General features: G+C 44.0%; 1 long non-coding RNA gene and 2 other non-coding genes across 4 annotated transcripts; 1 reads left to right on the plus strand and 2 right to left on the minus strand.

Moving 5' to 3' along the window:
• The first annotated feature begins 217 nt into the window (after positions 1 to 217).
• LOC122693974 lies at positions 218 to 15,812 on the plus strand. Of its 2 annotated transcripts, XR_006341074.1 has the most exons (3): positions 218 to 591; positions 1,669 to 1,825; positions 14,737 to 15,812. It is a non-coding gene; the product is annotated as an uncharacterized LOC122693974 (long non-coding RNA). The 2 variants fall into 2 exon arrangements; XR_006341073.1 differs by lacking the exon at positions 218 to 591 and having other exon boundaries at positions 1,093 to 1,825.
• On the minus strand, positions 5,071 to 5,143 carry TRNAR-CCU. Its single transcript has one exon. It is a non-coding gene; the product is annotated as a tRNA-Arg (tRNA).
• TRNAG-CCC lies at positions 10,713 to 10,784 on the minus strand. Its single transcript has one exon. It is a non-coding gene; the product is annotated as a tRNA-Gly (tRNA).
• Positions 15,813 to 16,059: the final 247 nt, after the last annotated feature.

The raw sequence follows: 16,059 nt of genomic DNA on the forward strand, positions 1-16,059 counted from the left end.
ACCTTCCTTCCCCGCCTCCAGCCCGCGCCCCCAACGCGTCCGGAGGCGCCACCCGCGCCTCCGGCGCGGTCCTAGCTCCTCCTCCCCCAATCCCGCCGCGGAGGGGTCGAGATTATCCCAGAGGAGAAGCTGGGGGGTGGTGGGGTGCGGAGGCGGTGGGGCTGAGGGTCGCAGATCTCTTGGGACCACTCACAGCGCCGCGGGGGGGGGGGGGGGCGGACTCTGCGTTGGCGAGAAATGGAGGGCTCAGGAGGTGGACTCCGGGATGCGGCCCATCCCGGGAAAGAGTCGAGGACCCCGCGGCTCACCTCCCCGCCGACCGGGTCACCGGGCTGACCTGGCGGCGCCGGGCCCTGAGCTTCGGGAGAGGCTCCCAGGAGAGGGACAGAAAGATCGAGGGGTCCTCTGGTGCCTAAGTCTCCGAGCTGCCCCGCTTGCTGGCCAGCCACATCCGTTAGCGGCTCCTGTGACACCTACACCACTTCACAGAGGCGGTGAGAACAGGGTTTGAATTTCAGCTTTCTTGTCACAAGCCCCCTGTCCTTTTGACCTGGCTAAATCTAGTCCATCAGACCACCCTTCCTCGCCCAGGTGAGCCTTCCCGGAAGCCACAACCCCATCCTTCACACCCGCTCCTCTGCATCCCCGCATCCCACCTCGTACTCCCATAAAACTGCTCTTAGCACAGTGAGTTTTGACCAAGGTTACACTTACTTCCCCTTTCAGAGCTCCTTGAAGTCAGAAAAAACCCTGAACGCCATTGTAGCTATAAAGTGCACCCCAACTTGACACACATTATTTAAAACTAAAAATGCTTATGTAAAGTTTATGTAAATATATATATATAATTTTTATGTATTTATTTTTGACTGTGCCGGGTGCTTGTTGCTGCATGGGCTTTTCTCTAGTTGCAGTGCGCAGGCTTCTCTTTGCAGTGCTTCTCTTGTTGTGGGGCATGGGCTCGAGGGTGCACAGGCTTCAGTAGTTGTGGTACATGGGCTCAGTGGTTGCAGCCTGGTGGCTCCAGAGCACAGGCTCAGTAGTTGTGGTACACGGGCTTCATTGCTCCGCAGCATGTCGGACCTTCCCGGATCAGGGACTGAACCTGTGTATCCTGCATTGGCAGACGGATTCTTTACCACTGAGCCACCAGGGAAACTCTAAAAATGTTTAAAGTTTAAAATGTATTGAGCATTTGCTTTATATTTAGTTTAAAAGTAGTGTTTACCATGTGTCAAGCATTATTCCAGGTACTTCATAAATATTTCCTAACTTACTAGTTCTTAAAGTGTGGCCTCATGACCATAGGGTTCCTCAATGTCCAAAGGGTCTCTTTGAGGTCCCTTTGCTAGCTATTCATCAATGACAGGCTACATGTTCTTCCTATAGGTAATACAAATCAGCATATCATGATTGACTGAATGTGCACATGCAGATCTTAGGGGCCAGCTCTCTGATAATGAGCTAGATTTTAAAGAGATTTGCAAAAATATGGAACAATGTCACTGTCCTCAGCACTTGTTTGTTTGTTTTGGAGCATAGTTAATTTTTATTGAAAAAATTCATGCTAACATGTCATGTGTCTGTTTTAAACTAATCAGTGTTTTTTAAAAACAGCTTAAATTTCTAGTTACAGTAGATATCAGTAGATGTAACATGTTTAACAAGATCTCTTTAAGGTCTTCAACAGTTCTGAAGAGTCCCTGAGAGCGAAAAGTTTGAGAACTGCTGCCTTACTACTTCCTAAGAAGTGTTATTTTACTCTACAACAGAGGAAACTGAGATACAGAGAAGTCAAATCACTTGCCTGAGGTCAGACAAGCTGGTAAGTGTTAAAGCCAGGGTCAGATCTGTGCACAGCATCCCAATCAAGTGGATCTATGGTTTGTCGTTTAGTCACTAAGTCTTGTCCGACTTTTTGTGAGTCCATGGACTGTAGCTGCCAGGCTCCTCTGTCCATGGGATTTCCCAGGCAAGAACACTGGAGTGGGTTGCCATTTCCTTCTCCAGGGGATCTTCCCAACCCAGGGATTGAACTCAAGTCTCCTGCATTAGCTGGCAGATTCTTTACCCTCTGAGCCACCTGGGAAGCTCTGATCTATGATTATCTCCACCCTAAATCAAGGACAGTGAGGAATAGGGAGGGACATTAACTTCCTGTAGCTACTGTAACAAATTGCCACAAACTTGACTTCAAACAATAGAAACATTCTCTGACAGTTTTGGAAGCTGGAAATTTGAAGTCAAGGTGTTCTATCTCTGATGGCTCTAGAGGAGGATCCATCCTTGCCTCTTCAAGCTGCTGGCTTCCATAGCACGTGGCAGCATCACTCCAGTCTCTGCCTTTGTCTTCACACGGCCCTCTCTGTAGGTCTGTCCTCTGTGTCTCTTACAGGAACACTTACTGGACTTCCCCGGTGGTCCACTGGTTAAGACTTAGCACTTCTACTGTAGAGGGCAAGGGTTTGATCCCTAGTGGGGAGCTAAGATCCCACCCACATGCTGCTCAGAGCAGGAAAAAAAAAAAAAGGAACACTTGTCTTAGATTTAGGACCTACCCACACAACCCAGAATGATCTCATCTTGAGATCCTTAATCACATCTCTACAGACACTTTTAAAAATAAGGTCACATTTACAGATTCTGGAGATTAGGACAGAAGCATAGCTTGTTTTTTGAGAGGAGGGGTGTCAGGAGGGGTAGCACCATTCAACTTGCCACAGGAGGTTAGGTAACTTGTTTAGGGTCCCACAGCTAGGAGGGATAGGGCTGAACCTGGTGTGCCCCCACGGTGAACTAAGGGATAAGTAATGGATGCTCAGATTGGGGCAACTTTGTCTTCCTCAAAGCAGGCAGCAAAGATGTACTGAGAATCTGCTGGGAGGGGACAAGGCCAGAGGAGCCACAGTGTCAGCCAGCAGCTTGAGCCTTAGGACTGGGACAGGAAAGGGATGGGAGAGTGGAGGAGATGGAAATGACTTTAGGAAGGGAAAGGGGAGGCAGGAGTCCAAGGTGACCCCCCCCCCCCCAGATGATGAGCCTGAGTTCTTCAGAGAATGTTTACAATCTTAAGAAAAGTAGGGAGAGGCAGTTAAGCTCTCTGATGGTTAAGCTTCCAAACTGTTCTACATTCTAACCTTGATGCAGTCACTGACAAGGTGTGTGGCCTTGGGCAAGTCACGTGACTCCTTGGGGCCTTAGCTTCCCACTCTGTAAAATGGAGTCACAAAGGGTAATTGTGATTATTGAACAAATCAGCATATGTGCCAGCCACACAAAGTTCTATAGAAAAACTAGATGAAGATGATGAAGATGAAACAAACCTGGAGGCAGGAATTCCCTGCTGTCCAAAATTAGGACCCCATGCTTCTGCTGCAGGGGATCCAGGTTTGATCCCTAGTCGGGGAACTAAGATCCTGAAAGCCACGTGGCATGGCCAAAAAAAAAAAGAATTCTGGAGGAGATGTCTGGGTTGGATGTAGATGTCTGGTTGACAGGCGGGGACCTGGAGCTGAAACTCAGGACTAGAGCAGTCAGTAAGACCAATGTTGACATTCATTCATTCAATAAATATTTAGCTCTTAATAAATTGCCACATTCACTGCTAAACCTGTGGGCTATGACAATATCTGAGAGACAGGATTACTGCTCTTGTGGGAAACAGATGGTAAACAAGTAAAACCAAAAATAAACTAATTTCAGATAGAACAAGAGAGGGTTGAGAAAGAGGAGGGGAATTAACAAATTAGTGTGTCACAGGAACTAGATGTGTTAACACAATTCAATTTCAAAAAAGAGTTCCAGACACCATATTGCCTCATCTACAAATATTTTAATATGTATTTCTAAAACATAATGAAATTATAAATCTACAGTATCATGATCACACTTGAAAAAATTAATTTCTTCATATTAAACATCCAGTGTTCAAAATGTTGTTTCATGAGTTTATTTTTTAAGTTTGTTTAACTCAAGATCCAAATAATATCCAAATATTGCAATTGATTGATATGTCCCTTAGTCTCTTTAAATCCTCCTCTATCTCTTCTTTTTCTCCTTCCCTTGAAATCAGTTTGTTGATGAAACAGGATTGTTTGCCTTCTAGAGATTCTCAGTCTAGATTTTGATAATTTTACCCCCGTAAAGTCCTTTAATATGTTTGTTCCCTGTCTTGTCTTTGTAAAGTCCTTTAATATGTTTGTTCCCTGTCTTTTCTTCAGACTGGTATTGGTTCGAGAGGTTGATCTGATTTGAATTCAGTTTGGTGGTGATATGTTCTAGCATTTCCTTTTGTTAGGAAAGGTTCTTTTTTGTTTAGATGTAAGTCACCTGCAGTGATACTGACCCTGTTAATGCATGCAATTCAGTAGTTTTTAGTATACTCACAAGCTTGTGCAACCATTGTGCGTGTGTGCTAAGTCACTTCAGTCGTGTCTGACTGTTTGTGACCCCATGGACTGTAGCCCAGCAGGCTCCTCTGTCCATGGGATTCTCCAGGCAAGAATACTGGAGTGGGTTGCCATGCCCTCCTCCAGGGGTTCTTCGCGACTCAGGGATCGAACCAGTGTCTCTTACATCTCCTGCATTGGCAGGCGGGTTCTTTATCACTAGTGCCACCCGGGAAGACCTATGACCACCCTCTAATCTCACATTTCATTAACTTTAATTCATTAATTAAACATTAAATTTAATTCATTAATGTTTTGGCTTTTTTTTTTGCCATGTGGGGGTCTTAGTTCCCCAACCAGGGATTGAATTTGTGCCCATGACCACTCTCTAATCTCACATTTTCATTAACTGCCCCATAGAATCCTGTACCTATTAATAGTCAACCTCCATTCCCCTCTGCCCGAAGCCCCTGGTCACCACTAATCCTGCTTTCTGGATCTATAGATTTGTCTATTCTGAACATTTCATATAAAGGAATCATATACTATGTGACCTCAGGTCTGACTTCTTTCACTTAGCATCATGTTTTTCAAAAATATTTCTATTTGTTTATTTGGCTGTGCTTGGTTTTGGTTATGACATGCAGGATCTTTGATCTTTGTTGTGGCATTTAGGATCTAGTTCCCTGACCAGGGTTTGAACCCAGACCCCCTGTATTAGGAGTGCAGAGTCTTAACCACTGGACCATCAGGGAAGTCCCTTTAACTCATTTAATCCCCGCAAAAATTGATTATTCCTGTTTTACAGATTAAAAACTGAGACAAAGAATGATTCAATGCCTCACCAAAGGTCATATAACAAACAAACCTACTGCATCAAATATGAACTTGGACCCAGATTCAATTTCTGGTCCTCTCTTCAACCTCCCTCCCCCCGATCCCCAACTTGCTCCATCCAATCTAGGCTCAGCCTGCTGACTCACACTCAAACAGAGCACATTTGTTCCCTGGGCATCACACACATAGCCTGTGGTCTTCTCTTATTCCCTCCGTATCATATGGTTCCATTTATTCAGAATGTCCGGAATAGGCAAATGTACAGAAAGCAGGTTGGTGGTCACAGGGTTGCCCCACCTGGCACACGAAAGGTACTCACTCAATAGTTGTGAACTTCCTGGTTGGATAAGGGCCTTTTCCCTTTTCCTACCTACCTGCTTCTGGAGCCTGGTTTATCTCAGAGAAATGAGGAGTTCTTTTCCTGTGAAGTGATCTGAAGAGAAGTACCATTTAACCACAGGCAAAACAACACAGAAGGTGGAAACAGCGCAGAAGTCCACTGTTGACTAAACAAAATGTGGTCCATCCATGCAATGAAACATGACTCCGCTGTAAAAAGAAATGAAGCACCAACACTGGCCACAACACAGAAAAACCTTAAAAACGCAATGCTGAGCCTTCCCTCATGGTCCAATGGCTAAGACTCAGCTCTCCCAGTGCAGGGGGTCTCGGTTTGACCCCTGGTTGGGGAACTAGATCCTAAGTGCCACAATGAAAATCAAAGATCCCACATGCCACAACTCAGACCCAGCACAGCCAAATCAATAAACAAATAGAAATACATATTTTTGAAAAACATGATGCTAAGTGAAAGAAGTCAGACCTGAGGTCACATAGTATATGATTCCTTTATATGAAATGTTCAGAATTTACAAATCTATAGTCCCAGAAAGCAGGTTAGTGGTGACTGTGGGCTTCAGGCAGAGGAGAATGGAGGGTGACTGTTAATAGGTACAGGATTTTATGGAGCAGTTAATGAAAATGTAAGATTAGAGAGTGGTCATGGGCACAAATTTGATCCCTGGTTGGGGAACTAAGACCCCACATGGCAACAAAAAAAAAAGTTAAAACATGTGAAACGTCTAGATCAGAGGCTGGCATGTGGTAAGGGCTACATTAATGTTAGCTACTGCTCTTTATATTGTTGTTGTTGTTACTATTACATTTGCTGTTACTGTTACCACTGAATCATTTCCTTCAGAACAGTGACACCATGGAATCAACACTGTTCTCTTACTGTGGTGTTTGAAGCTACTAGAGGAATTAGAAATTAGGGCAACCAAGTCCCATCAATTGCACCTGCAACACATCTCAGAGATTCTTCTACTTCCTCATCTCTCTCCTGCCACCCTTCAGTTCATTCAGTTCAGTCGCTCAGTCGTGTCCGACTCTTTGTGACCCCATGAATCACAGCATGCCAGGCCTCCCTGTCCATCACAAACTCCCTGAGTTTACTCAAACTCATGTCCATTGAGTCGATGATGCCATCCAGCCATCTCATCCTCTGTCGTCCCCTTCTCCTCCTGCCCCCAATCCCTCCCAGTATCAGGGTCTTTTCCAATGAGTCAACTCTCCGCATGAGGTGGCCAAAGTATTGGAGTTTCAGCTTCAGCATCAGTCCTTCCAATGAACACCCAGGACTGATCTCCTTCAGGATGGACTGGTTGGGTCTCCTTGCAGTCCAAGGGACTCTCAAGAGTCTTCTCCAACACCACAGTTCAAAAGCATCAATTTTTTTGGCGCTCAGCTTTCTTCACAGTCCAACTCTCACATCAGTACATGACCACTGGAAAAACCATAGGCTTGACCAGACGGACCTTTGTTGGCAAAGTAATGTCTCTGCTTTTGAATATGCTATCTAGATTGGTTATAACTTTCCTTTCAAGGAGTAAGTGTCTTTTAACTTCATGGCTGCAATCACCTACCACCCTAGCCCCACTTAATATTATTTCACCTCCTGGAAGGCTATAGTAGGCTTCTGAGTTTTCTGCTTCATCCCTTCTTCCTTCTAATCTTCTACTCAACAGTCAGTAATCTTTTTTTTTTTTTTTTTTTTACCTGCACTACATGGCATGTGAAATGTTCCTGACCAGGGATCAAACCTGTGCCCCCTGCAGTGGAAGCATGGAGTCTTAACCACTGCACTACAGGGGAAGTCGGCATTCAATAATCTTGATAAATACATACATTGTATCACACCAGGTATCAATGCCAAGTTATAATAAGCCCAAAGTCCTTCCCAAGGCTGCCGTAACTTTTATAGTCCATCTTCATCTCATAAGTAAGCAACTCACTGTCTGAACACCAGCCACCCTTCTGTTCCTTTAGTCCTTCTATGTACATGGTTCATCTAGTCCAAACTCATATCCTTGGTGAGAGCATCCAAGTGGCTGAGCTTGGGTCATAGCCCATGATCAAGGGAAATAAAGTTTAACTTTTTTTTGTCCTTTTTTTTTTTTCCTTAAGTTTAACTTTTTAAACTTCCATAGAAGGAATAAAACTCTGCTTTCATCAAAAGTCACATAGGGATGGACAGCCCAGAGTTAGAAAGCGAGTTCAGGTGCTGAGTGGGAAACATATGACTTGTTGAGGAGGGCATGCAAATTTGAGTCAGAGCTGAATTGTTGGGAAATAATGGAAAGGTGATTAAAGGTCAGACCACTAGAGGGTCTCTTTCTCCATACACTCTACACACAGTACTCAACCTTCCCTCCCAATAACATGGAACAGCTATTCAAAGATTATGGGCTGGGACTTCCCCAGTGGTCCAGTGGTTAAGACTTTGTGCTTCCAATGCAGGGGACGTGGGTTCTATCCCTGGTCGGGGAACTAAGATTTCTCATGCCATGTGACCAAAAGGTTAAAAAAAAAAAAAAGTAAAGACTATGGGCTTGCTAATATATTCATGAATAAAATGATGTAATGTCTGTGATTTTTTTTACTTTAAAATAACCCATTGGGAGAGTGGGATGGTTGGGAATGTGGAGAAGATGAACACTTGCCTTTTTGTTAATAATTGTTGAAGCTGGGTGATGGGTATATGGAACTCCATCATACTATTTTCTCTCCTATAATATTAGAACATTTTCATTAAAAATTAAAAAAAAAATTAATACAGACTGTGGGCTTGAGTGAATGACAAAATATTAGCTTTCCTGGGATGAGTTTTGCTTCAGCCATGGGTAAAAGAAGAGGGACTTGATGCCACCAACAAGAATTGAAGATCTGGAGTGGAGAGAGGGGTGAGTGGGTTCTGGGAGCTCCCATAGTTAGCTGCAGGAGGAAGAACTAAGCCAGAGGGTCCCTGAGCCAGTTGCCTGGGCACGTGGCAGAGAGAAGCAGTGATTATGTGGAAGGAGAAGTTGTTGCTTCCTGGAAAATCAGGCCACCAGCCCCTGAGAAATCACACTAGGTCTTGAGAGGGAACTTTGGGGCACTGGAGAATAGCTCCCTGTGCTGTTGCCATAGACTATCTGAAAGAATGAAAGTCTGTGCCCCTCAAATCCATACGTTGGAAACCTATCCCCACAATGTGATGATGTTCGAGGGAGGGGCCTCTGGGAGGTGATGAGGTCATGAGGATGGAGCCCTTGTGCATTGGACTCGTGCTCTTATAAAAGAAAGAAATGCCAGGGGGCTTCCCTAGTGGTCCAGTGGTTGAGATACCACCCTTCCACTTGGGGGTTGTGAATTTGACCCCTGATCAAGAAATTAAGATTCCGCATGTTGCTAACCTTGGCTAAAGTTTAAAAATAAATGAATAAAAATTTTAAAAATGCCAGAAATTCCTCCTCTCTTCCACCATGTGAACAGACAGAGGTCTATGAACCAGAAAGAGCGACTAACACTTTAACATACAACATTGTGTAAGTTTAAGGTATCAGTTCAGTTGCTCAGTGGTGCCTGACTCTTTGCGACCCCATGGACTGCAGCATTCCAGGCTTCCCTGTCCATCACCAACTCCCGGAGCTTGCTCAAAGCTCAAAGTCATGTCCATTGAGTCACTGATGCCATCCAACTATCTTATCCTCTGTCGTCCCCTTCTCCTCCTGCCCTCAATCTTTCCCAGCATCAGGGTCTTTTCCAAGGAGTCAGTTCTTTGCATCAGGTGGCCAATATTGGAGTTTCAGCTTCAGCATCAGTTCTTCCAATGAATATTCAGGACTGATTTCCTTTGGAATTGACTGGTTTGATCTCCTTGCAGTCCAAAGGACTCAAGAGGCTTCTCTAACACCACAGTTGAAAAGCGCTCAGCTTTCTTTGTAGTCCAACTCTCACATCCATACATGACTACTGAAAAAACCATAGCTTTGACTAGACAGACCTTTGTTGGCAAAGTAATGTCTCTGCTTTTTAATATGCTGTCTAGGTGGGTCATAGCTTTTCTTCCAAAGAGCAAGCATCTTTTAATTTCATGGCTGCAGTCACCATCTGCAGTGATTTTGGAGCCCAAGAAAATAAAGTCTGTCTGCATTTTTTTCCCCATCTGTTTGCCATGAAATGATGGGACCGGATGCCATGATCTTCATTTTCTGAATGTTGAGTTTTAAGCCAACTTTCTCACTCTCCTGTTTCACTTTCATCAAGAGGCTCTTTAATTCCTCTTCACTTTCTGCCATAAGGGTGGTATCATCTGTGTTATCTGAGGTTATTGATATTTTGGCCAGCAATCTTGATTCCAGCTTGTGCTTCACCCAGTCTGGCATTTTGCATGATGTACTCTGCATATAAGTTAAATAAGCAATATACAGCCTTGACATACTCCTCTCCCAATTTGGAACCAGTCTGTTATTCCATGTCCAGTTTTAACTGTTGCTTCTTGACCTACATACAGATTTCTCAGGAGGCAGGTCAAGTGGTTTGGTATTCCCATCTCTTGAAGAATTTTCCACAGTTTGTTGTGACCTACACAGTCAAAGACTTTGGCGTAATCAATAAAGCAGAACTTAAAGTAAGATTAAGGTATACAATGTGTTGATCTGATACCTTTATGTGTTGCCATATGACCGTCACCATAGCATTAGCTGATCTCTGAGTGTCCATGGGTCTTTTTGTTATAGCAGCTCGCACTGACTAAAACAGACCATTTTACAAAAGACTTTTCTTCAGGAGTCTGAGTAGTCTTCTGCTTTACTTGCCCTGTCTCCTGGGCTCAGTTCCAAGGGCTGACACCGTGAAATAGCCTCAGATCCACTCTTCTACCCATGACAGCCTTGACTTCCCAAAGATGCTAATCTGGATTCTCATTCCTCTTTCTCACCCTGTCCTCCTCTTCTTCCTTCTCCTTTTCCTCCTCATCCTTCTTTAACTTGATAGACTTGAGAAGAGTTCTGATGTCATCATTGTGTCTTTTTTTATTAATATTTAAAAAATATTTATTTACTTATTTGGCTGCACTGGGTTTTAGTTGCAGCACGTGGGATCTTTGATATTCCTGTTGGCATGCAGAATTTTTTTTTGTTTTTAATTGCATCATGTGGGATCTAGTTCCCTGACCAGGGATTGAACCTGGGCCCCTGCATTGGGAGAGCAGAATCTTAGCCACTAGACCATCAGGGAGGTCCCCTCCAGAAATGTCACAGGAGACTCAGCCTATTCTACTTAATAGTCACCCTCACTAAGTCAAAAACATTATATGAAAGATAATAGCATCCCCTAACCCACCTTGGAAAACAGGAAGATCAAAACTTAGCAACATGATTGTTTGAAGTTCACTGGACATGCTCTCTGAATTTCAATATCTGTTTCACCTGAAGAGAGGTTACTTGTAAATACTGGCTCTGTGTAGATTTTCCATTACAGTTACATTCCTTTGGTAGCACTTCTCTGCTTTGAGAGTCCTCATCCACTTTTTTTTTTTTTTAAGATTTTTTGGATGTGAACCATCTTTTAAGTCTTTATTATGTTTGTTACAACATTGCTTCTGTTTTTATGTTTTTGTTCTTGGTTTTTTGGCATGTGGGTTCTTAGCTCCCCCACTAGGGATCAGACCCACACCCCCTGCATTGAAAGACAAAGTCTCAACCACTGGATGGCCAAGGAAGTCCCAAGTGGTTGGGCTCTTAAAGAAAATGTTGAAAGAAAGCTATTTAATATGAAGAAAAAAAAATCACCCATTGCCTTTGTATGGGCTCCTTAAAAAGAATATGAGTTAGTGCTTTGTTGGAGGGTATAATATAATACCAGGGAAGCAAGAGTCAAGGAAGAAGGAAAATGAGGCTGAAAAGGAGGGAGACCAAGTTTAAGGTGGAATATTGCCGAAGTTGGTCCAGCTTTGCAAGAATGCTCAGCTGGTTGCTTCATCCAATGGGCACTGAGGTGACCCTGGTGCCGCACAGGACTCTGCCGCTGATGCTGTTCACGCCGCAAAACCAAGTATCTGGGGTGGGGGGGGGGTAGGGAGGGTACTGGTGGGATGCACTGACCTGGCTTTTCCACACCCACAATCCCACCACTTACAAAATTATGTATTTAGTAGGATTCTTCCTGTCCCATTTCCACTCCCAGGTAACTACTGTCGACAGTTTGACTCATGCTCTTTCTGATTTTTCTCCTGAGAACATGCATATATATATATATATATATATATATATAACACACATTTATTTTTTATGGAAGCGTGACAAACATATTAATACACAATTTGCTTTTTTCACTTCATGTTACCCTGTAATCATTTTTCCAGCTCCAGCATATATACATATATCTTGTTCTTTTTTAATAGATAATCCCTGCCTCATTCTTTCAAATGATTGTATAGTTTTCTGTTTTATGAATGTACTGTAATTTACCGGATTATTTCTTCCCTTGATAGACATTCATGCCATTTCCTGCTTTAGGCTATTTTAAACAACCTTGCTGCGTAAGTTGATTTTTGGTTCTTTCATTTTTATGGGAAGTGAGTGGCCAAAATATGTTACATCCTTGTCTGCCCAGCACCTCCGTTCCTGCATATAAATGAGGCAGTAAGGCCGCAGCTCACCCACTGCAGCCAGACAGCCTCAGGCTGTGTTGGTGTTCTGGGGGCTGGGGCCCAGCAGGGGTGGTGGTGGTTGTGAACTGGGGCTTTGGTTGGGTGGTTCTGGGGAGAGTTTAAGGATCTGGGAATTTGCTCTAGAGTGGGTGCTAGCAGGAAGCAGGGACGATTCTAGGATCAAGGCTGTTCATAAATCTCATCTATACGGGGGACAGACTGGTGAGAAGCTGAGGCTATAATTGGTGCAGAAGCAGCTGTCACTCATATTCGCCAGGAGAGGACTGGATCTGGCATTCTGTGGCTTGGACCACATTCATGTTTTGTCTTGTTCCATCATCGTCCCAGAGTGGCCTCGGCTGATGGTGCTGTTCTGTGAAATTGTTATCTCCGTGGGAGAGCAGCAAGGCCAGCTGATGCCAGGTCAGCAGGTGAATGTCCGGCATTGCTTCCTCTTTGTCAAAGCCGTGAAGGCTGTTTGGTCTTCAAGATGGAAGTAGTTAGCTGTGCTCAGTCACTCAGTTGCTCTGTCGTATCCAGCTCTTTGCAACCCCAGGACTGCAGCCCGCCAGGCTCCTCAGTCCGTGGGATTTTCCAGGCAAGAATACTAGAGTGGGTTGCCATTTCCTTCTCCAGGGGATCTTCCTGACCCAGGGATTGAACCCACCTCTCTTGCATCTCCTGCATTGGCAGGCAGATTCTTTACCACTAGCGCCACCTGGGAAGCCCCAGAAGTAGGATCTAGGGAAAAACAAAACTCGACCCTGACCAACTGTGGAACCTGACCTAACCTCAAAGGCACCACCTCTCCTGACTGTCCTTTGTACCTGAACCTGGCAGTTTCTGGACCACACCTTGGATAGCTGAAAATTCTTCCTTGTTTTAAACATATTTTTAATATTTATTTTTATTTATTTGGCTGCACTGGATCTTACTCATGGTATCCAAGATCTTCAATCTTCACTGCAGTATGTGAAGCCGTAGTTGTGGTGTGTAGGATCTAGTTCCCTGACTAGGGATCGAGTCTGGGCCCCCTGCATTAGGAGTACAGACTATTAGCCCTGGCCCACCAGGGATGTCCCCCTTGTTTGTTTTAAATAGCTTATTGAGATATAGTTCATATGCCATAAAGTCCACACATTTAAAAGGTACCGTTCAGTGACACATTTAAAAGGTACCGTTCAGTATGTTCACAGATATCTGCACCCATCACTACTATCTAGTCCCAAGCCTTTTTTTTTTTTTTTGGCTGTACATCATGGCTTACAGTATCTTAAGTTCTCCAACCAGAAATCCAATCTGGGCTCAGGCAGAGAAAGCGCTGAGTCCTCATCACTGGACTGCCAGGGAATTCCCAGAATATTTTCATTGCTCCAAATAGAAGCCCCTGCCAGGCAAGAACGGAGTGGGTGAGGGATAAACAGAGATTGGGATTGACACATACACGCTCGTTGTTTAGTCACTAAGTCCTGTCTGACTCTGTGTGACCCCATGGACTGCAGCACGCCAGGCTCCTCTGTCCTCCATTATCTCCCCGAGTTTGCTCAGATTCATGTCCATTGAGTCAATGATGCCATCTAACCATCTCACCCTCTGCTGCCCTCTTCTCCGTTTGCCTTCAATCTTTCCTAGCATCAGGGTCTTTTCCAATGAGTTGGCTCTTCGAATGGGTGGCCAAAGTATTGGAGCTTCAGCTTCAGCATCTGTCCTTCTAGTGAATATTCAGGGTTGATTTCCTTTGGGATTGACCGGTCATATACACACTACTATATATAAAAGAGATAACTAGGGGGATTTGCCTGGCAGTCCAATGGTTAAGACTCCATGCTTCCAATTCTGGGGGCACAGGTTCAATCTCTGGATGGGGAACTAAGATCCCACATGCTGTGGGCTGCTTCCAAAAAAATATAGGCAACTAATAAGGACCTACTGGAAAGCACAAGGAACTCTCCTCAGTCCTCTGTAATGACTTACATGAGAAAAGAATCTAAAAAAGAGCAGATATATGTGTAACTGGTTCACTTTGCTGTACAGAAGAAACTACACAAGGTAAATCAACTATACTCAAAAAAAAAAAGAAAAGAAAAAAAACCAAGCCCCATTAGCAGTCACTCCCCATTTCCTCCTTACTCCTACTACAGCCTGAGGAAACCACTAATTACTCTGTCTTTATGGACTTGCCTGTTTTGGACATTTTATTTACGTAGAACCATACAATGCATAACCCTTTTGTGACTGACTTCTTTGACTTAGTTTAATGTCTTCAAGGTCCACTTTGTTGTAGCTTGAATCAGTACTCTATTCCTTTTAATGGCTGAATAATAGTCTCTCATAGGGATAGATCACGTTTTCTTTATTCATTTATCCATCAGTGAACTTTTGGGTAGATTGGACTTTCCCTATTATTTGCTTGTGGTAAAAGTAATACTTCCCTTCTGGAAACTCAGGTGCCTAAGTTATCCACTGATGTGTAACAGGTTGTCCCAAAACTAAGTGGCTTAAAACAACAATAATCATTATCTTTCATACTTTTTGCAGATCTGGAATTCTGGAGCAGTTTGGCTGAGCAGTCCTGATACGGAATCTCTCAGGAGACTGCATTCAAGATATCAGCAGGGGCTGCATCATTATCTGAAGCCTTGACTGGGGCTGGAGGAGCCACTTCCGAGATGGTGCCCTCACGTGGCTGTCAACAAGAGGCCTGAGTTTCTCTCCCTGTGGGACTGTCTCCCAGAGCTGCTTGAGTGTCCTGTGGCATGGTAGCTGGCTTCCCTCAGAGGAGTGTCAAGAGAACCCTGAAGCAACAATTCCTTTTATGACCTAGCTTCAGAAGTCATAGACAGTCATCTCTGCCACATTCTCTTAGAGGTCAGTCACTAAGTTCTGCCTCTCATTCCAGGGGAGGGCAATTAGGCTCCAAATTTTTCTTTTTTTTTTTTTTTTTTTGGCTGCTGTAGCATATGGGAATCAAACCCATGACCCCTGCAGTGGAAGCATGGAGCCCCAACCACTGGACCACCAGGGAATTCCCTAGATTGCACCTTTTAAAGATAGGAAGATCACAGAACTCCTGAATATATTTTGAAACCATCACAACAGGCAATGATAGAGCTGAGGAGCCAAACAAGATTGTGAGACAAAAGCATAGGTTATCAACAGCAGAAAGATATTAATCCACTTAGGACTACAGAAAGGAAGGGAGGAAGTAGGACTATCAGAGCCCAGGAGCCAGGACCATCCAGTAGAAACTGGACTTTCAGAGGATCTGGAGCCTCGAACATGCAGTCACTGGCAGAGATGCTTCCCAAAGCAGAAAGGGAGACAAATGCTCTGGCTTCTTCCTTCCTCGGCCCTCCAATCTTTTGCCAGTGCCTGTGACTGGTTAGGAAGCAGAGTGAAGGGGAGCCTGGGAAACAGATTTCCTTGTGATACAGAGGTGAGCAGAGAAGGCCAGGATGGGTATAAGATGAAGGTCCTAGCACGTCCCAGGACGGCTTATTTGATTAGGTGATGACATTATGGTTAAACTTGTCTTGAATTTTCATTTTTATATCAATATTGTTCTTCATAAAGTAACATTTAAAAACTGAAAATGAAAAAAAGAAAAGAAAAATGAAAGAAAATTCTCTACTCTCCTTTACTCTTCTCTACTTTTTATTTTATTTTTTTCTTCTCTACTTTTTAAAAGAGAACTTCTGTGGGACCAGAAGTGAAGGGGAATGTTAATACCCAAACAGCAGAAAGCTGATCTAGCCTTTCTGGGGAAGCAGCCTTTGTTATTCCCTTTAAAACCTGTCAGCATCTGAGAACTGACTATGCAACTGATGCAAATGCCTCATCAGTGTCTAACCTAGTTTCCTG

This window comes from Cervus elaphus, chromosome 5, assembly GCF_910594005.1.
Source record: "Cervus elaphus chromosome 5, mCerEla1.1, whole genome shotgun sequence".
NCBI classification, from domain to species: Eukaryota; Metazoa; Chordata; class Mammalia; order Artiodactyla; family Cervidae; genus Cervus; species Cervus elaphus.